Here is a 14,428-nt window from a genome sequence, read left to right as displayed (position 1 = left end):
TGAGGTAAAACCATAGGAGGTATTTTTCTGAGTTTAGAGAACTGCATTTAAGGAGATTTCAAGTCTTCGCAAGATGTGCAGTTTTGCATAGACATCCAACAACCATGACATACATGCAGAATAGGTATTGACTAAGTCATTGTGTGAACTTATTCCGTTGTTATGATTTGCGCTACAGAATTGAGATACTTAATTTAGTATCAGGATTATTAGATAGAACAAATACAGTCAGATAGCTGCCCTGAACAGATTTCAATGTTGGGGTCAAAATTTTACTTGCCCACATTAAATTTTTTTTTTTTTTACCTTTTTGGGTAAGCAACTTAAGCACTTTGATATTTTCACTTGCCTTGGTCAAGTGAGCATGCGCTACAGTCAAACCTAAGTGCTCTCAAAGATTGCCAACAGTAACGTTCTAATATTGTTCAGGAAAATCAGAGCTTTAACCTAAATTGGCCAAAAAATAAATAAATATATAAATAAATAAAAACTTTGAAAAAGTAAGATGATAATCAATACTTACTAATTGGAGATTGATGAAAGATTCAAGACTTTGAAGTACGGCACATTTAATTTGCCTCATTCCCCTTTTGTTCTGCCGATCAAAATCCATGGAAGTACTGAAAGCCAAATTTTCTTCATTGTTGACCTGTATAAATGAAAATACGGTTTGAGCAAAGAAGTGACCGGTGAAGGAAGGGAAAACAAAATAAGAATGGGAGCAAAGAAAATAGGAAAGAAAGATGAAGGTGAGGAGATATCAGCATTTTCAAACTAAATGTGTTTGCCTGCAAGTGAGATTCAATCTTACAAGTGGAATGGGTACAAGTATATAATTGAGATATTATAAGGATTGAAGGTAATAAAGGGATTCACCATGGTGATTTCAGCCAAAATGTGTATCACCCATTAATATACAACAAAATCATTTTATATTCAAAAGGCTTGTTGACCCCTGCCTGTGACCTTGGAACTGGAGGTGACCTTCAAATCTCTGAAGAACATCATCTCTCTTAGATTGGTAACAATCTACCATCCAAGTTTGGTAAAAAAATGGGCATACACTGTACATGGATCAAACGTTATGAGCTGTAATACAAAACTTGCCCTAATAGGCTTAACTTTGACCCATGCTCATCATCAGCCTGACCCATGAGGTGACCCTCATGTTTGGTAAAATTGAAATAAATTTGCATATAACCATGCTTCTCTCCAAGTTTGATTAAAAGCCTTGAGTACAAAGTTATTCAAGTTTTGTCAGTGTTCCCATTTGAAATTCCTGCAATGCATTACTGCTACACAATCCGGGGGGGGGGGGGGGGGGCACTCGACCCAAAAATTGGTGGGGGTGTGCCGCGGGCGAGACAAAAAACAAGGGCCTTGGAGTGGGCTAATTGTAAAAAGGAGGGTCCTCGGAACGGGCTTCAGAACTACAAATGTTTGTGAAATCGGGGGTCCTTGGAACGAGTCGCCTGCATGTGAGTGCCTTCATGCATCCCTATGGAACGGGCATACGTGCATGCAGCTAGACCGGCAGCATGGGCGGCGGGTGCGCTAGCACAGAGGCAATGGTCAGACAGCGTTCATTGCAGCGGCTGCTTTTTCAAAATTACGACTCATTGTAGCAGATCGATCGGAACGGCATAACAGAAAATATGCGAAGCTTTGGAGCGGATTCCTTTTTCACGAGAAGAAAATAATATGCCTTGGAGTGGCTTTCTTTGTTCTTTTTCTTAATAGGCTAAAAATGCTATGCCTTGGAACGGAAATTTGAGTGTAAAAATGGGGGTCCCCTCCGCTGCACATACCCACTATGCATTATATACTGAGTGCCCCCCCCCCTACACAATAATGCAATAATGGTGAATAATGCTGATAATGCTGTGCGCAGTGTTCAGCTGGTATTATGTTGAGAGTCAATTATCTCTCTTTAATGGCTTGTGCAACACGATAGTAAAAAAAAAAGGGTCTGTGTTACTTCCTCTTCAGAAATCATTACTCTGAATTGGTGTATGTTACTGTAGAACATCACTTGCTTGTTTCGATGAGGTCCATTAACTATACTAATTATGTTGGACAGGATTCGGTGTACATAAGAACACTGATTTCACTTTAAATTGTAAGCATTGTTATTCTTACACACCTGGAGAGGAAATATCCTCTTTTGCAGTTTAAATGCTAATTGATGCAGCTTTGTAAAAGTCTTCGCACTGCTACTGTAAGTTTGAATTGAGTATAACTATAAGACTAAAACTTACTCTGCGTCATTTTCTGGTCCACTCCAGCCCCTAGGATCTTTCTATACCCTGGATTAATCTTCTCCGCAAATTCCAAAGTCTGCCTGGACAACTTTGGCCACATTGTGAAAAGGGCACCAGGAGCTGCATCAATTGTTAAATCAAAGTCTTGATCAATCTGAAAATGAAATAAGTATTTATATAAGCTGTATAACACATAATACAATTACCAGCAATACCATGTTTTCATACATTACCGGTACATTGTAATTAAAGTCATGCTACCCTTATAAAAATCGCCAATGGTATTTGAATGGTGCCGAATGGTAGTTGAATGGTGATCTGAATGGTAAATGGTACGCGAATGGTATTTAAGTGGTGTTTCAATGGTAAGTTCTTAATGGTAATTGGTAGTTTATTTAATGGTAAATGGTATACCATATACCCAATGGTGTCTCAGCGGTATGTGACTAATGATATGATTGGTATGACGAATTACCCAATGGTGTCTCAGTGGTATTCAATGGTGTCTCAGTGGTATGTGCTTGTAATGGTATGACTGGTATGATCAATGGTATACCATACACCAATGGTGTCTCAGTGGTATACAATGGTGTCTCAGTGGTATTCAATGGTGCCTCAGTAGTATGTGCCTGTAATGGTATGATTGGTATGATCAATGGTATACCATACACCAATGGTGTCTCAGTGGTATACAATGGTGTCTCAGTGGTATTCAATAGTGTCTCAGTAGTATATGCCTCTAATGGTATGACTGGTATAATGAATGGTCTACCATACACCAATGGTGTCTCAGTGGTATACAATGGTGTCTCAGTGGTATTCAATGGTGTCTCAGTAGTATGTGCCTGTAATGGTATGATTGGTATGATCAATGGTATACCGTACACCAATGGTGTCTCACTGGTATACAATGGAGTATCAGTGGTATTCAATAGTGTCTCAGTAGTATATGCCTCTAATGGTATGACTGGTATAATGAATGGTATACCATACACCAATGGTGTCTCAGTGGTATACAATGGTGTCTCAGTGGTATTCAATGGTGTCTCAGTAGTATGTGTCTCTATAATGGTATGACTGGTATGATGAATGGTATACCATATACCAAATTGTGTCTCAGTGGTATTCAATGGTGTCTCAGTAGTATGTGCCTCTATAACATGTATAATGGTATGATTAGTATGGTGAATGGTATACCATTACCCAATGGTGTCTCAGTGGTGTCAAATGGTGTCTGAGTAGTATGTGCCTCTAATGGTATGACTGCATGGTATACCATATACCCAATGGTGTCTCAGTAGTATGTGCCTCTATAATGGTATGATTGGTATCAATGGTATACCATATACCCAATATGGTGTCTTAGTAGTATGTGCCTATATAATCATGTTGGATAATTGTAAAGCCATAGTGGCTTAGTGGTGTTTGCCTAATGAATGCCATTAGTGTTAATGGTGAATGGTATGCCCAGTTGCATTACCCATTATCATAATTCCGAAGATTTAAAGAAAATATATCAAAGATTAAAAGGTATTTAGAGTTAATTAAATATTTGAGCTGTGACTTTTATGCGAGCAGCTTCCCCAAATCAAGTGTAATCGCTCATGATTGTAAACATGGTATCTTGCATTCTTTTAAATTGTCTTTTTCCTTATTAAGTAAAAGGTCTATATGTGTTTAAATATTATTGATCCAGTGGTTATAATACAACATTATAAATTTGTTATATTTTACAATTGTACATGTTACTTTCTAAATTTAAATCTGATGCAATGGGTGCAAAAATAAAATCAATCGGTCAATGAAATCTTTTTTGATAATAAGGGTTTTGATTTTTAATTAATAAGTTTTATTCTATTTTTATAATCATTTTGCTTGTTTATGGCCGCTTTTTATAAAAAAAACTATATATTGAGTGTTCCAAGAAGATATTTGCAATCAATCCCAAAATTCGATCAGATGCAAATTTACAGGTGATGATAAACATTAAGTTTATCTAGAACATAACAATTTGGATTTTTTATGGATCAGTTGCAAGTTTGCAATGAAAAGTATGACTCTCATGATTTTGGAGTCTGAAATTAATTTGCATTCGATTGCTTCGATTGCAAGTTTCTTGCAATGCCCCATATTTTGCTCAAAATGAATTCACTGTTGGTTGTCTTGGTCCCCCAACCTCTATCAAATTCCCATCCGCAAACCCTGATTTGGTCTGTCTGCAACGTCAAAAGCCCCCTCTGAACCCATTTGTACGCTATTATAGCTGCTTCCAATCATGAATTATTTCTCTCTTTTTTTTTACAAATGATATTTTCAAAATTCTAATTCTATTTTTTTAGGCCCTAATTATTCTTTCCCACTTGTGGACAGCGTTTATAAAGAGGAGAGATATTCTATAGGCCGGTCATTACTTGATTGAAATGATTTATCCACATGGTCTTGCTCCCTCACCCCTATCAAAATTCCCTGCCGCCATCAGGGTATAGTACAATGTAACAGAAAAGAAATCTACTGAATGAAATCTCAATTTCTATCATTACAAAAGCAAATTAAAAGGGAAGATGCGGAGTGAGTAAAAAATATATATTAAGGGGAAAAAACAAGAAAAGAAAAAAGGCAATGAAGAAAAGAAAGATTAACAGAAAAGAAAAAAGACAACGAAAATAAAAAAGAAAATAAGAGAATACAGGAAAAAAAAGTGAAGGGATCGAAATTTTTTTCATAGATTCCAAGATCCAAGGAAAACAGTGACACGCCATCATGGTTTCCAACCCAGAACCAATCGAGAGGAAAAAGAAGACACGATTTGGTTTTAATTCACCCCCCTCCCCCCCCCCTCCCTTTCGCATTGGCAAGCAGGGCCGCTTGGCTGCTTGTTAGCTAGCTCTCTCGCACGCACGTACGCGCGCGCGCACGTCTAACCGCCAATTGCAATATTTGAAAAAGAAAACTCCATCTACCGGGACCGCCGTTTTGCTGTTGATAAGTCCGTCGATAATTCATCAAAAACTAAAGGAACACGGGTCAGATTCGGACAGCGACTTCAAAGTCATTTGTAGAAGGCTAAACAGTAAGTTCTATAACAATTTTCTTTGATTTATTTCTCAAATTGTCTCAAAATATTAGATGTCGGTGTACTGCCACGACCACTGCACTGCACTACCACCGCCATTACCCCGTTGGCGCTGGCCGCTGCTTTACTGGCCGGGACGTGGCTATGACGATAGGGAGTGCTTATGCTTTGTGTTGGCCGAGTTTAGCTCGACGAGCATGGAATTAATTGCTAATTCGCTCGTATTGCCTGATGTTTATTGTCAATGTTTGTCAAAAACCATCGGCGCTAATGCAGTTTCGCACCGGCCGGTTACCAGCATACCTCATCACAAATATTTGTTCCCAAATGTCATGACAAGTCTCTCAGTCACATTTCGATGTCAATATATCCACCACTTTTCAAAATATCGTGATCGGGAATGGCTGTATTTCGGCTTCGATCTCAACGTCGTTGATCGACACGGCGTAGACATCGCTTCGCGGATCGCTTGGATTCACCGTGCACCGTAATGTTGATATGAACTGAAGTTAGCAACCAAATCATGCGAACATAGATTCGCATGCGGCATGCTGGCAGTTTGTTCGCCACATTTTCGCATGATTAGGTTGCTAACTTCAGTTCATATCAACATTACGGTGAATGCACGGTGAATCGAAGCGATCCGCGAAGCGATGTCTACGCCGTGTCGATCAACGACGTTAAGATCGAAGCTGAAATACAGCCATTCCCGATCACAATATTTTGAAAAGTGGTGGATATATTGACATCAAAATGTGACTGAGTGAGAGACTTGTCATGACATTTGGGAACAAGTATTGGTGATTAGGTGTGCTAGTAATCGACCGGTGCGAAACTGCATTAGCGCCAAACCATCTCTGAATACGTTGAATTCATGAATGAATGATTTGTTAATGCTAATGTCAAAACTGTCAAAGCGTTAATTGTGAAACACTGCACAACGTAATTCACTGAAATTGAAAACTTGCCGACAAATATTGTTTTGGAATTAGGCCTATAATTTGTTGTTGTTGATAGATGTTGGTAAATGAGATAAAATGGAGGTGAAACATGGTAGGGGTCCTAAAGTTTGAAAAATGATAAAGACTACGCAGCCCCTATAAAGTTACTCTGTACACACCACTCATCGCACATAGGGTGAAATGTGCACTTTGTGTGTGGAACTGTGACTGGACAGAGTGACAAACGATTCCTATTCAATTTTTCTACAGAGGCTGCAATAATTATGCAGAGAAAAGTGGCGCTAATGCAGTTTTGCACCGGCCGATTACCAGCATACCTCATCACCAAAATTTGTTCCCAAATGTCATGACAGGTCTCTCAGTCACATTTCGATGTTAATACCACCTCTTTTCAAAATATCGGGAACGGCTGTATTTAGTCTTCGATCTCGACGCGTTGATCTAATCCGTAGAAATCACTTCGCGGATTGCTTGGATTCGCTGTAATGTTTATTGGGACTGAAGTTAGCAAACAAATCATGCTAACATGTGGCGAACAAACAGCCAGCATGCCGCATGCGAATCTTTTGGTCGCATAACTTCGGTCCATATCAACATGACGGCAAATCCAAGCGATCCGCAATATTTTGAAAAGTGGTGGGCATATTGTGTATTGACCTCAAAATGTGTGTAGACAAATAAGACAATTTCTGGTGGGGAGTTTTGCTCGAAGTTGGCTGGTGTGAAACTTGTGAAGCATTAATGCGAGAGGTTATTATTAGATCATTTCATGGGGCTAGGCATATCAATTTTTAAAGTAAATTTTATCCTTTTTTAAGTTTGTCCTGTGATCACATTTTATCTGTTTTTATTTATTTACTGATCAAAACTTGCCTAAAACAATGTCTGGAATTCATCCACTGGCATATGATTGTCCATGAACGGATCCATGATTTCTCAAAGGGGGTAGTGGGGCAGATTTTCCCAAGGAAATTTTATATAACAAGCAAACCAAAAAAGAGATCCTCACTCTTGTATGAGACTTTATTTTCAATATAAATATTTGCTGTAACTTTCGAAGGGGGGGGGGGAACACTTGTGTAAGAAAGCCACATTTTTATCTTGCTCTCAAGGTGGGGGCACAGGGGTCCATTGCAGAAAGAGTTGCGTTTAAACCCAGGTCAAAAAATCAATCGCAAGTCCCAAGTGCGCGCTGTTGATTGGTTGAAAATCAAGTTGCGTATGATATTTAGAGTTGCGATTTATTGCAACTCAAAATATACAACGGACCCCAGGTCAAATGTGCCTACTTGGATCCACTTCTGCGACTGTCAATACCAGGGAAATGGAATTTATGTCATCGATTACCCTCCTTTTGAAAATTGCTGCTCTGGAAATTTGATTTCAGATGACATAGCTATTACTAGTATAAAGCATGCACATTTATAATACAGCCTTGTCTGAACTAAGCTGAACAATATCACATTTTATTATTGTATTCCTGAATTGTGGGCTGGTAATCAGAGATCCATGAAAAATATCTCTAAAATTAAAGTTCTAAGATCATTCTTTTTCTATTACTATATTAGTATTCTATTTTTGTTTGTATCTGCACATACATGCAGATTTTACAACACTTAAATTGATTTTATTTCATTTTCAAAGTTTGGACGACGGATACACTGGATGATAAGGTAGATGGTCCAGCCTTACATGGGAATGAAACAACGGGTGTTGAACACAGAAAACGTGCCGTGTACAAGAAAAAAATGGAGTTTATGAAAGGTATGTGTGTAAGAATTTTCTTCAGTAGGAAAAATTGCAAAGCTTCATGAGATAAAACAGATTGTATTCCTGCAGTGGCATAGCTGAAAAAAATCAGTATGTTGGCTGAGGGGTGGACACTTTGTCCTCAGGTATTCATTTGTTGTGGTATTTGTCATCATTGGGGCCTCCCATTAGATAATAGGTTATTTTCTTCCCATCTATGGTTAAACATAAATTTATTTATCATATTTTACAAAATGTTTTGTTGATATTTGTTAATTGGTACCGTTCAATTGAATGGTAGTGTATACTGCAAATTTCTCGATATTTAAAAAAATATAAGAACTTCTAAAGAAAGCTTAAACACACGACAAGCATTGATGTTTTGAACCCTTAGCTAATATACTGTCCTTTGCATTGTTTTCATCCAATATTTCTTATTACAGCTTCAAGGAATTAATCCTGCTGGGTACCCATTCACTTCACCTGGGTCTAGTGCAGCATAGTGTGGATAAATTTCGGGCTGAAGGAAAACACACCATGGCTAGGACTCAAATTCATGACCCTCTGTTTGTAAGGTGAGAGTCAGAACCACTAGACCACGACGTACCCAAGCTGATGTCATATCCCCTCTTGTTCTTTAGTATTTTATTACAAGAAGTCATGCTTATTTACACTTTGTCCTCCGAGGACTATAAAAAATGGAGTGAAAATTTATTTCAAAGACATGTCCACCCTAACAAAAAGTTGATTTGATTAAATAGAGAAAAATGAAACATAAAAATCGGATGAAAAATAAGAAAGGTATGACATTTTTAAGTTTCACTCAATTTCACTTAATAGTTATATGCACATCCTGGTCGGTATGCAAATGAGGGAACTGATGACATCACTCATTCACTTTTCTTTTTTTTTTTAAATATGAAATATAATTTTCTCCCCACTGACCTATGAAATAAAGTTTTATTTCTCACTGAACATGTGGAGTTACCATTGCTTAACATTATTTGGTTCAGTCCAGTTGGTCCTTATTGTCAAATATGTAAAAATTGCTAGAGGTACTCGAGACTGAAAGTTATGTGATATAATTCAAAGTGTACATCAGACAAACAAAAAGCAATGAAAATTTCATCAAAATTTGTTGAGGATTAACGAAGTTATGACGAATTAAAGTTGTTATTTTTTGGTAAAACTGTTCTCTTCTAGTCCTCATGAATATACAAAATCACAATTTATATATTTTTTGTATTATATGAATTCAAATTTTGTCCAAGCTAGGTTGTAAAAAATTAAAATTGACTACTGATTCTGTGTAAGACAATAATCATATTATTTCTCACACATAGTTGAGTTATTCATCTGATTCAGCACAGCAAAAATAGACAGAAAAGAAATAAGTGGGTATCTTGTATATATTATTTTATATATATTTTGCAAAAAGAGGTCTCTATTTTTTCTGTTTTTTAGTGTTCCAAATTGAATAATTTTCTTTCCCTATTTTCATTATATTTTCTTTCTATGTGTGATATATTATTTATTTCTTAATGTATCTTTATTGTATTTATGATAAACTTTTGGCGTGTTTCTACAGTAAATCATTAAAAACAGTTTATCTTTTCCGGACTCGAATATTCTTATCGCTCTTAAACCAACCTGTTTCTACGGACCGAATAATCTGATTAACTTGCATTTCACTTCGCAAATAGGGCAGAAATCGGAAAATTCAACCTATAACATCAACATTGCATTTCGGTATGTCTCGTTAGGAAAATTTTCAAAATTCATGGTAGATCTCACTCATTGTAGCAGGTATACGTGTTTCGCGATCAGCTGGCGAGATTAAACAGGCCAGAATATATGTATACTGTGAGATCGCACTTCTGGGTTCAAGCACTTAAGCCAGACATGCATGCTATTTTGCCCTATGTTTTACAGAAAAGTTAAACGGATTAACATGGCAATAACCACCTCTCAAAGAAAAATGAGAAACCATATTTTGTGCGATGCAATTTATCAATTAACGGCATTGCGTCTGTTTCTACAGGAAACTTATCCAGGATTCTGGATACTTAGGCGGGTAATACTTTTTAACAATTCTTTGTAGAAACACGCCATTGATATACCTTTTTAGGTGAAAAGAAAAAAAGAGAACAATTTGGGGGTACTATTTTGCCCCCTTTTGGGGATATTTCATTTCTTCTAGGTGTGGTACCCTTTATTCATTTGGCCATGTGAAGGCTATCGCACATTTTGAGTTTAATCTTCGAAATTTGGTGTTCATTAGTTTCTTGTCCAAATTCTGTCTTACATGTAAATTTGTTTATAGGAAAATTAACATAATATCTACATATGTGGAGTGCAATCATTGATCTCTTGTAGTGTCGCGTAGTCACATGTATTCATAATATGGTGCTTTTATGCCATACCTGTCAATACTCTTTTGTACTTGAACTTATTAGTAAAAAATGTTTATTAATGTTGTTGAAAGCAATTACACACAACAGATTTAACATCAAGTATCAGGTTTGTATGCAGAACAGTGGTTTTGCCAAGTACGCAATCCATGTAAAAAGCAATAAGAGAGAACAGGTTTATTCTTGGAAATGTTAGTCTTCATTTGTTGTGTTTTTCAAACTCGATCTGTCTTGATACATGTTTATTTTTTTCATAGCAAGATTGACAGAGATATCAACGAATAGCTAAGTCATATATATTAATAACTTATGTGCTTTAATCATAAAGTCTATACTTGTGAATACTCTGTGCCATTTATGCTGTACTTAAACTTCTTATAGTAAAAGCAATTTAATGACGTTCTAGAAATAACTGCTTTCATTTTTTTTCTTGTGTATACCGGGGTACTTATTCCATTATTAAGCCTACCATTAGCCCCAGAGATATGCTGTTCACCATTGGTCTACCATTCACTGTACTTTATTGGCTTACTATACATTGCACATCTTTGTTCTACTGTCTACCATTGGTCTACCATTGAATGTACACTTGTCATCTATAGTGTATGACCAATGGTGTTATTTGAATGGTTGACTAATAGTATAGTGTATGGTATGACAGTATTGTATGGTAAATGGTAGGTCAATGGTGTACAGTGTATGGTAAGCCAATGGTGTATGGTAAGCCTACGGTGTACAGTGAATATTAGTTCAATGGTGTATGGTAGGCCAATGGTGTACTGTAAATGGTAGGTCAATGGTGTTCGGTGTATGGTAGAATGGTGTAAAGTGAATGGTCAATCAATGGTGAACGGTGTACGGCGAATGGTAGTTGAATGGTGAGCGTTGAATGGTACACGAATGGTGTACGTTGAATGGTACGCGAATGGTGTACGGTGAATGATACGCGAATGGTGTACAGTGAATGGTACGCGAATGGTGTACGATGAATGGTACGCGGATGGTAAATGGTACATGAATGGTGTATGGTCAATGGTAGGCGAATGGTGTAAGGCAATTGGTAGGCCAATGGTGTCCAGTGAATGGTGGCTGAATGGTAAATGGTAGGCCAGTGAATGGTGGCTGAATGGTGAATGGTGGTCAATGGTAAACCTGTCTATAGTGGCCATATGGTAGATCAATGGTGAATGGTGTTTGATCAATGGTATATGAATGGTAAATGGTGCTCATGAATATGGTAATAGTAACGTCCCAATTATTTAAATTAGTTTGAATGGTATACCATTGAGGCTTGAATGGTATACCATTGGTGTATGGTGGGTGCTGTGCGAATGGTATTCCAATGGTATATCAATGGTGTATGATGAATGGTAGTCAATGGTATACCATTCAATTTTTTTTATAAGGGTAAATATTGCTCATTAAATAAAAAAATAAAACTTATCAATGTTTGTAACAAAAACCCTAGGTCACATGCACACACTGCACAAATCAAGTAAAGTCTAGTGAGCTTTGACATTGACCTTTCTATTTCTAACCATTTATCACATTTTTTTAAATATTGATCACTATTGGAGTAATTAACCACTGGAGAAAAATACTTAGTATTTGCAAAATGAGGGGGGGGGGTTAGGTGGGGAAATTAATATCCCCCCCCCCCGCCAGAGATTGACATTCATGGGAAGAAGACATAACTTAATCTTTCCAATCGGATTTCAGAACAACTTTTCCACTAATCATAGAATTATGACAACTAAGATGCAACTGAATTTTTAACACTGAGGCAGAGTAAGTGATCCTATGATCTTGCACTATATTCTCAAGAAAGAGAATAATTTTGGAAATTCATAACCAAAAATGCTTCGTTCAACTTCGAACAATTAAATTAAATTTTTTTTTTTTCATAATGCGAATCCACTGCACTAAGTAATCAAGTTATTTTACCATTCCCAAAAGCTGTAGATATTTGTCAAGAATTTCTGCTGTGCTTGGTCGCGGGTTTCCTCTAGTCAACTCATATCTCGGTACCGAGGTTCGTCACATTAACAACAATGTTGTCAGGTGATGAGTAATATTGCATCCAGTAGGTGTCTTCTTCGTGCTCATCTTCTGCAACATTTAACTGTGATAAACATGAATCAAAGATCAAGAATAGTAACATTAATTATTACACAAGTTATCTGACTATTCTATAGAGAACTGATGGAATAAGTGGATAAATTGTAGAAATTCTCAATAAAAAATTCCCCTGTGCACAGTGGGGAATTTACATGAAGTCAACCTAAATGTAATTCCTGTATCTCAGATTCAAAATTAGTTTCTGATCATTCACAAACTGTACATACATCTGCAATTACAATGTAACATTTAGATCTGTTGCTATTTGCATGTAGGCCTGTCCTCGCTAGGCTGGCCAATAATAAGGGACTATTGGCCAAGCTAGGCCAGGATATAGATCTAGGTTTGGACCTATAGTATAGACCTAGATTTTAATGGGGTTTAACATACACATATGTAGACGTACAAAATTGAATAAAGTTGACTAGAAATAGATCTAGCCAGGCCTACATTACACGTAGGCTATGTGCTTGAGGACGGCCCGGTCCGAGCTTGTACCGGACCCGGTACCTCGCGCATATCGCATCCGCATGCGATCATCGGCAGTGAATTATTTATGTGTGAGGATCTTCATCACAGTTCATGTAGGCTATAATTCAAATCACCAATTTTGAGACTAATACTAATAGAAGCATGGAAAGAAGTGAAACTTTGTGTAAAGATCGTGATGTTGCATGAATTTCATATTTCACCCCCATAAAATCCCACCTTTTGTCACTCAGAATATCAGATCGAGTTCATGGTCTCGAAGTTTGTGTAAGTGGAGCATGGTGTAGGCCCTAGTGGTAATTAAGTGGAGTGGATCCTGCACGAACTTCGCTCAAGGTACCATAGTCTGCGCACATGCGTATCTGCGCAATTCTAGTAGAATCTATAAGATACGCAATGCAAACTTTACACATCTAATGCATAGACAGATATTTATTGCAAAATCCGACTCACAAAGGTGGAAAAATAATGAAATTTGGGTATTTCTTATGACAGCCTCAAAATGCAGCCTTTCTCATCAAAATCTCCAAATCACGTGCAAAAGTGAATGGGTGCGCAGACTGGGGCACCATTTTTTTTTTCAATCTCAAAATGACTGCCGGCCGAGCCGAGGTTTTTCCAATAAAATCATAGCATAGGCCTATATATTTCTGACTTGGCGACCATCATATAGAGTTACACACGTACATGCACACACAATAAAACCACTGCAACAACGGTAACAATGCATTGACTTTTGAGATTATTCATGAACATTCACTCGAAATCAAGCACTGAATTTACCTCTAAAGATTGGAACTAAATGTGGGAAGTCCCACTCCTGAAGCAGGTTTGTCACCCCCAAATCTTTCATTTTCTAAAACGGAGATTAAACACGATTTTTCCAGTGCACTGCAGCAGTCTCCGAGTCGAACAGGGGGTGGAAACTCCGCTTCTGCATCCGGTCAGAATTGAAGAAAATTTTGGAGGGTCAAAAGTGCACACTGCTCCCATTTTACATGTACAAGCCAATGGACACCGCCACTGTTTTGGTACACCAGCGAAATGGAGGCGTGGTCATACGACGTCCTTCGCGCATAGCGTAAAAATATGTAAATTAGCATTTGGTCACTAATTAGCATAATGCGCGACCTGATTTAATATCGTTGGTGTCTGTGATTATAATAAATCATGCCACTCATTCATTCTTAAGTAATCTTATTTTTATTTATTTATTTGTTCTTGCCTGTCACGATTATTACTGCACCTTTAATTTATTTTAGCTGCAAGTTGACAGTATCTTTGCTAAGGCAATAACTGGAAACTTTATGGGAGGGAATTTAATTGAGCTTGATTTGCCCTCTTTTCATACCATTTTCATTTTAC

At 37.4% G+C, this 14,428-nt stretch overlaps 1 long non-coding RNA gene across 1 annotated transcript; it reads right to left on the bottom strand.

The window, feature by feature from the left end:
* Window positions 1–610: 610 nt before the first annotated feature.
* LOC121429930 lies at window positions 611–13,973 on the bottom strand. Its single transcript, XR_005971981.1, has 4 exons — window positions 13,847–13,973; window positions 12,401–12,578; window positions 2,259–2,415; window positions 611–649 (listed from the first exon to the last, which is right to left on the bottom strand). It is a non-coding gene; the product is annotated as an uncharacterized LOC121429930 (long non-coding RNA).
* Window positions 13,974–14,428: the final 455 nt, after the last annotated feature.

The sequence above is a fragment of the Lytechinus variegatus genome, chromosome 16 (assembly GCF_018143015.1).
Source record: "Lytechinus variegatus isolate NC3 chromosome 16, Lvar_3.0, whole genome shotgun sequence".
Lineage (NCBI taxonomy): Eukaryota > Metazoa > Echinodermata > Echinoidea > Temnopleuroida > Toxopneustidae > Lytechinus > Lytechinus variegatus.
Note: the sequence above shows the minus strand (reverse complement) of the source record. Positions and strands in the feature narration are given on the sequence as shown.